This window comes from Euleptes europaea, chromosome 1, assembly GCF_029931775.1.
Source record: "Euleptes europaea isolate rEulEur1 chromosome 1, rEulEur1.hap1, whole genome shotgun sequence".
Taxonomy (NCBI): Eukaryota; Metazoa; Chordata; class Lepidosauria; order Squamata; family Sphaerodactylidae; genus Euleptes; species Euleptes europaea.
Genome location: NC_079312.1, coordinates 145,644,488 through 145,655,882, shown reverse-complemented (window position 1 = coordinate 145,655,882; position 11,395 = coordinate 145,644,488).

The window sequence follows — 11,395 nt, the reverse complement described above, 5'->3', positions numbered from 1 at the left end:
GGTGGTGGTGGTGGTAGAACAGCTATGGATTCTGGGTCTTCTGATTGACCCTTCTGGGGTGGGGAGGAGGGCTGCCTGGTTCCCATGGGGCAGGCTGGATAATCCAGAAAGATCAAATTCCCTACCACCACCATTCCAACTTCAGCAGGCCTGTCCATCCTTTCCACATTGCAAATGCTTCCCCACTATGCAGCTGCAGTGTGTGCTTCCAGATAGACATGAGGGGGAAATCAGAGTTTGGCTGGACAGTGAGGGTGAAGGCTGGCCCAAGTCACAGCCTGCCATGGAAGGCCCTTGAGGGCTGGCGCTGCACCATCTTGGACAGTAGTGGCTCCAGTGGCTGTTCCATGTTTGAGGGTTTCAAAAGTATCCTCTCCCCATCTGACACACAGTTAATAATCTCTCATTGGCCCTAGTCCCCTTCTCCATCTGCTGCTTGTCCCATTTGCCTGTCTGAAGCAGGCTGATTACTGATACCTCTCCTTCCCCCTCTCCTTTGCCCTCCCTTTCATTTCCTCTAGAGTAGAGGTGCCTGGGTGTCCTCTTCTCCCTCAGGAGATGATGGGGTGGTGGTGGGAGGAGGGATGACTGTTTTATAGACATTGTCTCTGTGTGTGGAAGGAATATGGGGGAGGGGAGGGGAAATCCTAAATGTTCAGTGTTATTAAAAGAAAACATTATTTATTAATGAAAAATATAATGCAGATTAACAGCTTGTTCAAGGGGGTTTCTTATTTGTCATTATCATTCTTGGATTTTCCCAGGCATGGGGAAACATAGAAGGGGGCTTACAGATACCAGACCAAGATGAACCTTGGATTTCCCACCACCTTTAAGAGACCTGGCTTATGTACAAAAATGTTTACAGAGGCCATCGTTCAGTGGCTGTGTGCATGCTTTGCATGTAGAAATCCCCAAGTTCAATTCTTGGCTTTTCCAGTTAAATCATTCTTGTGGAGCAGAACTAGTAATGATATCAGTCTGAGGCTTTGCAGAAGCACTGACAGTGTTATGATTCTGTACAGGGCAGCTTTGTGTGTTCATATCCAAGCCTTTTGTTACCTTCTTGATCTAAGCCTGCCAGGCAGTTTCTCAAACTTTGCCATAACAAACTTCCCTGATTAGAGCTGAAAACTAGATTCTTTGAGTGTAAATCTGCTTCCTACTCTGTCACAAATTGTTCATCTGGTCATCTTGGGCTGGGTCTGCTCAGGTAGTTTTCAACCTGAGCATCTATTTATGCTATGCATTGGGCTCTAAGACCAAGGTAGGTAGGGTATCTTGGAACCTGAGATGGATGCTGGTACTGGTGGTTCAACCTGGTTGCTCATGTTCCAGAAAAAATGTTTTGCCCGTGCCACAGCATTCCTACCTTCCAAGGATCTTTGTGCCTTCCTGCCACATGAGAATGGGGGAAGGTGTGGTGAAGACACAGCTTTAGAATATGAAAGGTGATGGCCACCTCTGACTTCCCAGGTAGCCTGGCTTAGTGTGCTGATTAGCTTCCTATGTCTACTGATATTGTGTGTGTGTGTGTATTGACAGGTCTAATATCTCTTTTCTTTGTTGTATCTGTTTATTGGTGGCTGTTGGGACAGTTTCACTGGATGGCTTCTTTGACAGCTTCCATTGTCTGTTCTAACAATTTCAGCAAGGCTAAAAATGTTAGGATGCAATGCATAGAAATATGGATTGATCAGTGGCTTTCAAGCATTCTGTATCCACTGATTTGTTGGCTGTAGAACCCCTGTTATACTGAATTCTGGAGCATGTTTTAGGGTGAACAGTTAATTTACGTAACCAGGTTGATTGGACATCATTGCTGCCTAGTGGTAAGGCACTCTAGAATGTATCCAATAATAAGAACATAAGAAAGGCCCTGCTGGATCAGACCAAGGCCCATCAAGTCCAGCAGTCTGTTCACACAGTGGCCAACCAGGCGCCTCTAGGAAGCCACAAACAAGACGACTGCAGCAGCACCATCCTGCCTGTGTTCCACCGCACCCAATATAATAGGCATGCTCCTCTGATACTAGAGAGAATAGGTATGCAGCATGACTAGTATCCATTCTAACTAATAGCCATGAATACTCCTCTCCTCCATGAATATGTCCACTCCCCTCTTAAAGCCCTCCAAGCTGGCAGCCATCACCACATCCTGGGGCAGGGAGTTCCACAATTTAACTATGCGTTGTGTGAAAAAATACTTCCTTTTATCTGTTTTGAATCTCTCACCCTCCAGCTTCAGCAGATGACCCCGTGTTCTAGTATTATGGGAGAGGGAGAAAAACTTCTCCCTGTCCACTCTCTCCAAACCATGCATAATTTTATAGACCTCTATCATGTCTCCCCTTAGCCGCCTTCTTTCCAAGCTAAACAGCCCTAAGCGTCTTAACCGCTCCCCATAGGACAGTTGCTCTAGTCCCCTAATCATTTTGGTTGCTCTTTTCTGCACCTTCTCAAGCTCTGTAATATCCTTTTTTAGGTGTGGTGACCACCTAAATACTATACACAGTATTCCAAGTGTGGTCTCACCATAGATTTGTACAAGGGCAGTATGATATCAGCAGTTTTATTCTCTATTTCTCGTCTAATTATGGCCAGCATGGAATTTGCCTTTTTTTTACAGCAGCCGCACACTGGGTTGACATCTTCATTGAGCTATCCACTACCACCCCAAGATCCCTTTCTTGGTCTGTCGCTGCCAGCACAGATCCCATCAGTGTATATGTGAAGTTGGGATTTTTTGCCCCAAGATGCATCACTTTACACTTACTCACATTGAATCTCATTTGCCATTTTAATGCCCATGCTTCGTATGTCGAGATCCTTTTGGAGCTCTTCACAGTCTGATTTGTTTTAACCACCCTAAATAATTTGGTGTCATCTGCAAACTTGGCTACTTCACTGTTTAACCCCAACTCCAGGTCATTGATGAACAGGTTGAAAAGCACCAGCCCCAACACAGATCCCTGAGGCACTCCACTGCTCACACCCCGCCATTGTGATAACTGACCATTGATTCCTACTCTCTGCTTCCTATTTTTCAGCCAGCTCTCAATCCATAAGAGGACTTGTCCTCTTATCCCATGACTATGAAGTTTGCTTAGCAGTCTTTGGTGGGGGACTTTGTCAAAAGCTTTTTGGAAATCCAAATACACAATATCCACAGGCTTATTCCTGTCCACATGCTTATTGATGCTTTCAAAAAACTCTAATAGGTTAGTGAGACAGGACCTACCCTTACAGAATCATGTTGGGTTTTGCCCAGCAGACCTTGCCCTTCTATATGCTTGACAATTCTATCTTTAATAATGCTTTCCACTAATTTACCCGGTACAGATGTTAAGCTAACTGGCCTGTAATTTCCTGAGTCCCCCCCTAGAACCTTTTTTTTATAAATGGGTGTTACATTGGCCATTCTCCAGTCCTCTGGTACAGAGGCTGATTGAAGAGACATATCTTTGTTAGAAGTTCAGCAATTTCCCATTTGAGTTCTTGAAGAACTCTAGGATGAATACCGTCTGGTCCCTGTGACTTGTTAGTTTGCAGTTTGTCTAGACGTTCTAGGACTTCCTGCCTTGTTACCACTATTTGCTTCAGTTCCTCCTTTCCCCCCTCCAAAATCTCTGTTCAGGAGAAGGAATCTGCCCTGTATCTTCAACAGTGAAGACAGATGAGAAGAATTAATTTAATCTCATAATCTCCTGCCACTGGGAAGTAATTAATGATGGATATGCTATCTTCTAGTGTATCTTTTCTACCACTACCAGTCTTCTAATTAGGGATCCAGAAACAGTTTACTGCCCACCTAAGGTTCCAAAAGGACTGGACCTAGCAAAGCAAAGTTCACCTGGTAGGGGTGAAGAGAATGGCACTGTTGCCCTACAGATTGCAGGGCATGTCTATCAGCAAAACAATTTACCCAGCCAGAAATGAAGATTCGTTGCCCTGTAGGCAGGCTTGAAAAATAATCCCTTTGCTAGGTTTTGCCTATTGGGTTTTACAATCAGTTGACTCACATTAGACAATTATCAGGGCTGTCACTCGGCTGAGGAGGTGATAGCAGTCTAGGCTGCTTGTGAGCATCAGTTTCTGAAACAATGACTGTCAGTTTGTACCGATTACTTTCATGTAACATTGACATAAAAAGATATCACTCACTTCTAGTGACTGCTGTATAAATGAACCATCACTCTGTATACAGGGACATTCCCTCCATTTTTGTTTAGTAGTGTGTAGGGATGTCATACGTTGTCCTAGACTTCTGGCTTTTGTCCACAATTCCGCTAGCAAAATAGATTAAGGATTCTGACATAGTTGGCAGTTTTAAGTGGGGTGGAATGCCTTGAACGAAGGAGGCTTATCAAACAATGTTACTGCTATATTTGGCCAAAGGAACGCCTGGTTTTGCCTGGAAGTATTTGCTGAAATGTTAACAACTACAGGGACATAACTACCCACTATGCTTGAAGGTGTATATTTTTCCTTTTTTTGTGGACACTGATTCATCAGTTTGGTTGTCCCAGTATTAACTGCATAGAAGTGATTGTGTGGCAAAGGTAGAATCATAGAGTTGGAAGGGACCACCAGGGTCATCTAGTCCAACCCCCTGCACAATGCAGGAAATTCACTACCCCCACACACTCCCAGTGACCCCTACTCCATGCCCAGAAGATGGCCAAGGTGCACTCCCTCTCGTGATCTGCTTAAGGTCATAGAATCAGTATTGCCTTCAACTGAAGTGTCTACGGGCAGTGCTAGCTTTCAGCTTTCTAGCTTTTCTAATAAAAAGTAGAAGATTCCTAGTCTTCATGATTATGGAGATAAAATCAAGATAACATCGGCTACTGGAGGTTTTAGTGGGTGGGATATCACTCTTGCAGCTGTTTGTGCCACCTCAAAGACTGAGCCTGTATCCTCCTCTTACTACCAAAATCAATTTCTTCCCTTTTGGACTAATTCTGCAATTAGGATAGTTTCAATCCTGGGAGTATCAATTAGGATAGTACCTAACCAATGGAGATAAAGTTCAATAAGTTTCCACGTTTATAGATGCTCAACAGAGTTGTGTGTAGTAAATAAAAATGGATTTCATTTGATAAAATCAGCTAATACTTTACATAACATGTAACTAACGTTTAATCCTGTTTATGGCTTAAATTTTACTGATGAATATAGTTTTGCTGTTGATTCATGTCGCTTACAAGTGAAGATTTTGCAACTAATCAGTTTTTTTAATGGGCTTTTTGAAATTCTTAGTTTTAGAACAGTAAGTCTGCTAGGGCTGATGTAGATCAGCCCCTCTGAGTAAGAGAGGGTGACATAGAAAGAGATATACCTCTCACCCCTCCTCTGTTGATTTAAGAGTCTGTCTGCATTTTGTTGCTGCTTGATAAATGCTAGAGACAGGCCGTAGCTGCTCTGCTGGACTTTACCTCCTTGATCAAATGGATGCCTGTTATCATATCTGGCCTACTCATTCTTTCAAGAGGTAAGGAATCTCTTTGCACAAATGACAGCGTAGGAACAGGCTAATGGCTTCCTCAGGTAGATTCCTGCCACAACTCAAGGTGGGTGGGGATGTTCTCTGCTGCCAGCTAAGACAGTTACCTTTGGTTTAAAGAGTATGGACTTTTTTTTGAAGTTAGCTCCTACATCTGATGCAACATATTTAAGCAAATGGTAATGGGCAGAAAGGAGCCCCGTGGTACAGAGTGGTAAGCTGTAGTACTGCAAACCAAGCTCTACTCACGACCTGAGTTCGATCCTGACGGAAGTTGGTTTCAGGTAGCCGGCTCAAGATTGACTCAGCCTTCCATCCTTCCAAGGTCAGTAAAATGAGTATCTAGCATGCTGGGGGTAAAGTGTAGATGACTGGGGAAGGCAATGATAAACTACACCATAAACATAGTTTGCTTAGTAAACGTCATGATGTGATGTCACTTTATGGGTCAGTAATGACCTGGTGTTTGCACAGGGTGTTTGCACCTTTACCTATTAAGGTATATTTCACCCACAATTAACCCATGGAATTCACTACCCTGGGATGATGTGCAGGCCAACTACATCCTCTTTGTGAAGGACAGGCCCTTGAGTAGGCAATAATCTTAACTCTAATCCCTCCCATTTTAATCTATTCTAGTTGCCTTCATGGATTGTACATTCTGTTGAAACCGAGAGGCTTCTATGCCAGAGTGTTTGAGGCTTGGTCTGGCAGTGAGAGGAGAATCCCCAGCTATATCTGGACTGCTGCTGTTTCAGTGGGGGCCGGATAGTGTCTGGATATCCAGTATTGGGTACAGTAAAATGAGTACCCAGCTTGCTGGGGATAAAGGGAAGATGACTGGGAAAGGCACTGGCAAACCACCCCGTAAACAAAGTCTGCCTAGAAAACGTCGGGAAGTGACATCACCCCATGGGTCAGGAATGACCCTGTGCTTTCACAGGGGATCTTTATCTTTTTAATGTGCAGAAAGGAGAAAATAAAACCTGGTGTGTGTGCTATGGATCTACCTATAACTATAGTGGATGCTATTCATCCTTAATGGGAGAAGTGCTGTACTACGGGAAGCTGTAGAGTTGCCCTGGCCACCAGCAAGGGATGGGGGGGGGTAAGGTTGCTAGATCCAGGTTGGGAAACTCCTGGAGACTGAGGGTGGAGCTTGGGGAGAACAGGGACCTCAGTGGGGTACAATGTCATAGAGTCCACCCTCCAAAGCACCCATTATTTCCAGGGGAACTAATCTCTGTAGCCTAGAGATGAGCTGTAATTCCAGGGGATCCCCAGGTCCCACCTGGAGGCTGACATCCCTAGGATGCTGTTATGGTTAAGGCAATAATTAGCACTAGGTGACCCAGCTGTCTAAAGAAACCCACCTTGAGTCTGGTTTGGGAGAAATATGTACTAAAAGTATCCTAAATAAGAGAGGAAGAGGTGTAATGTGTCTGTGCATGGAATGCACAATGGACTTGGATGAGACACTCCTAGACCAGATTACAAAGTTCTCAGAGTCAGGACATGGTGGTCATGGGAGATTTTAATTACCCGGATATCTGTTGGAAGTCCAACTCTGCTAAAAATGCAAGATCCAATAAATTCCTGACTTGTCTTGCTGACAACTTCCTATTCCAGAAAGTGGACAGGGAAACAAGGGGATCTGCTATCTTAGATTTTATTCTCACCAGCAGGGAAGAACTGGTTGATGAGGTTAAAGTAGTAGGCACTCTGGGTAGTAGTGACCATGTAATCTTGGAATTTAAAATCTTGGGGAAAGGAAAAACTGTATGTAGTCAGACATATAGGTTGGACTTTAGAAGAGCAAATTTTAACAAGCTTAAACTTATGCTGGGTAGAATCCCATGGTCAGAAATACTTAAGGAGAAGGTAGTTCAAGAAGGGTGGGAGTTTCTTAAAAGTGAAATACTGAAGGCGCAATCACAAACCATTCCTATGAGAAGGAAAAATGGGAGGAGCCTAAAGAGGCCAGGGTGGCTCCATAAACAGCTTTTTAAAGATTTGCGAAATAAAAAAGACTCATGTAGGAAGTGGAAGGAGGGCCTTATAACCAAAGAGGAATATAAACAAATAACTAGTACTTGTAGGGAGAGTGTTAGGAAAGCTAAAGCTCAGTATGAGCTTAGGCTAGCAAGAGATGCTAAACACAACAAAAAAGGTTCTTTTTCTATGTACAGAGTAAGAATAAGAACAAGGACAAGTTAAGCCCATAGCAGGGACTGGAAAGTGAAATTGTAACAGGAGATGAAGAGAGGGCAGACCTCCTCAATTCCTACTTTTCCTCAATCTTTTCTTGTGAGGGAAGTGGTGCTCAACATGGCATAAACAAAACACATGATGAGCGAAAGGATTTGCAGCCTAGGATTGCCATTAGTTTAGTGCACGAACACCTAGTTTCTTTAAGTGAAACAAAGTCCTCAGGGCCAGATGAATTGCATCCAAGGGTACTCAAAGAACTTGCAGATGTAATTTCTGAGCCTCTGTCCATTATGTTTGAGACATCTTGGGGGTGAGGTGCCAGAAGATTCGAGGCGGGCAAATGTTGTCCCCATCTTCAAGAAGGGGAAAAAGGAGGGTCCGAGTAACTACTGTCCCATCAGCTTGACTTCTATACCAGGAAAAGTTTTTGAACAAATCATCAAACCGTCAGTTCTTGAGTATTTAGAAAGGATGGATCTGATCACTAAGAGCCAGCACTTGTTCTCAAGAACAAGTCATGTCAGACTAATCCTATCTCCTTTTTTGACAAAGTTACTACCTTGCTGGATTAGGGGGATGCTGTAGACATAGTTTATCTTGATTTCATTATTTCCAGAGGTTAGATGGCCATCTGTCAGCAATGCGGATTCTGTGACCTTATGCAGATCATGAGAGGGAGGGCACCTTGGTCGTCTTCTGGGCATGGAGTAGGGGTCATTGAGGGTGTGCGGGGGGGGGAGGTAGTTGTGAATTTCCTGCATTGTGCAGGGGTTTGGACTAGATGACCTTGGTGGTCCCTTCCAACTCTATGATTCTAATGGAATGAAATAGAGATGCAGTGTGTTTCTTATCCCTGTTTTTGCATATACAAATTCTCCTTCCACCTATACACTTCCTTGATTTTACTAACATTTCCCTAGTCCCTGAATAAGCAGCACTTCAACAGCTTGAAGTGTGATGTGGTCTTCGTGTTTCACTTTAGAACAGCTCTCTGCACAAGTTTCTGTTTTCCCCATTTCACATAGGCCAAGATGCTCAAGGCCTCCTCCTGTGCTTTTGAGAGGGAGATCTTAGACACTGTTTTCTCTTTTTTTGATTACACTAGCTCCCCTCTAGTCTCTATTATAAGAGAGAGAAAGTTTATGTGTCATTTGGGATTAGGTGAATATAGGGAAAGTGGCTGAACAAATAGTAGTTTTGAACTCAAAGGTAACTCAGTGTTGTGACTTTTGGGGATGAGCATGCTAACAGAGAAGAGAGGCAATATCAGCTTGGGCCCACAATGACTTTTTGGAATTAAAGGCACAGAACCAAGAAAGTAAAACATTCAGCAAATAGAGAGGATGGTGCCTGCAAAGCAAATACACAGATCCATATTGCAAGCAAAGTTATACATTAAAAGATCAAGACAAAAATAAGAGAATGCTGCAAATTTAGTTCCAACAACAGGGAAAATCATACAAGCCCAACCATGAACTCACTTTCACACTGGCACATGTAAAAGCTTATTTAGAACATTTATAATAAACCTTCAATTTGAGCCTATCTGTCAAGTCTGTTGACCCTCAGGTGGTAATTACGTCTACAAATGTAGGCTATTTAATTAATTGAACACTCTAGACTCCCAAAGCTGCAACAGAGATTTGTTACAAAGCCTGCCAGTGACTGGGAAGATGTACATGAAAATAGGCACTCTCCATTACAAGTCTCAAATCTGGGTTACGTGGGCCTTTGAATATCAGAACGCTTTACTGTGAAATTAAGAAAAACTGGTAATGTTCTGACACAAAGAACATAATTTCCTTACTGTGCCCTTCCTTTAGGAGCACAGGAGCACTTCCAAGCTGCAACCCTAAGGCTTGATTTTAATGGGATTGTTACTGAGGCCAAGGCTCGTCCCCATGGGACTTTGTACTCAATCCAAAAGGGCCACTAGCCCTGAGAAGTAGCTACATGTGATTAATTAGCACAAAGCACAACACCTGCCCAGGCCCCCAGCCTGTGGTGTCCTAAGGAAAGAAGAGGAAGGGACTTGGAGTTGAATATGACCTGGGCTGAGCATTCATCCCTCCCTTTCCACAAGTAATATTAAGCCCATTTATGCGAATGAAGTTATACAGTGTATTTTGTTATTAAGTTTGGGCCTAGGTGGTGTGAGGATGGAATAGAGGGAATCTTTTACTAAGGGCCTGGGGTAGTAATCTTATTGAAAGATGCTGAGAGGCTCTCGGGAAGTAACAGGGATACACTCGCTCATCTCTCTCCTACAACGTAAAACAACTCAGGCAGGATTAATCTGGAGTGGGTGACTACAAAGTATAAGAGCTTAACGTTCAGCTAAATAAGATGGTAGCAGAGAGAAGTAAGGTTTCTTTGCTGTCACACAGCAATGACCTCTAAACTCTACCTGCTACCACATCACCCTAATTAAACTACAGGGAAATGATGTTTAGGAGTTATTGTGCCAACCACTTAACTCCCTTTCTCAAGTCATTATAGGCCACCTCACTTCCCCTTATCTGGAAACCATTCAGCTGCATAAGAATTTGGAGATGTACAGTCTTAATGGATTTTGCACCCCTGTAGACCCCTATCAGCAACCCTCTCAGTACTCAGCATCAATAACAGATGGCTCCCCAGACCATCCACCAGCAGTTCAGAATATTTGTAGCATGCACATGCAGTGTGCTTTTCTTTGACTACACGTGGGATTGGAAAGTATTGCATCAGTCCTTGCAGTTTATTTTCTATGTGACAAGCAAGTACAGTCACAGTGGGTAGTCACAGTGGGATCTGAAGAAGTGAGCTGTGGCTCACGAAAGCTCCTACCCTACCAGAAAATATTTTTGTTAGTCTTTAAGGTGCTACTGGACTCTTGCCCTTTTTGACTAAAGCAAGTACAGTGTGAATGATATTTTAAATCTTGGTTAGTCACAAGTGTGGGTTGGAGATCTATTTTTTTTTTAAATTATAGTTTCTACAACACTTCAATCTAAACAGACATCTTCTAGGGGTGTTCCTACAGAGTCGCTGCGCCCTCTAATGCTCAAAACTACCAATTTGCAACTGAAATTCTTTTAACTCCGCAGAGTCCCTAGACGAGGGGTAAAACTCAGAACGTTTTCCCCTTTGCTTCTCTCAACCTTCAAATCACGTAGCCATCATATAGAGCAAACCCCAACCGTTATAAGTAGGGTTGTAGGAATTTTGTTTTGTGCGTGAGGGAGAGGGGGGGGGTTTAAAATCAAGTGAAATATAAACGCTGGACTCTCGTCGGGCAGCCCGTACAGACCAAGTCAAAAATTAAACGCGACTCTGCGGTCCCAGAAGAACATTTCCCAGCACGCCACGCTAGCCTAAAACCGGCACGAATCCTCAATTCTGAAGCCAATCGACCTTTGGGAGTTGTGGGGGTTTATACTGGAGCAAAAACCCCGGAGATTCCTACGGCCTCTGTACTTTCCTGGATTAGATTCGTTGGCCCTGCTTTCCCCCCATATCTTTTACATAAAAGGCCTGGCAGCAACCAGAACGCCCCGCCGCGGTTCCTTTCCGCATCCCGCCCCTTCCCGTGGTCTCTCAAGAGCTAACCTATGACGCAGGACAGTGCGGACCCGAGGGACCTCTGCATTTTGACCCTACTGTCGCGAGTTCTATTGGGATTTGTAGTCCTTAATC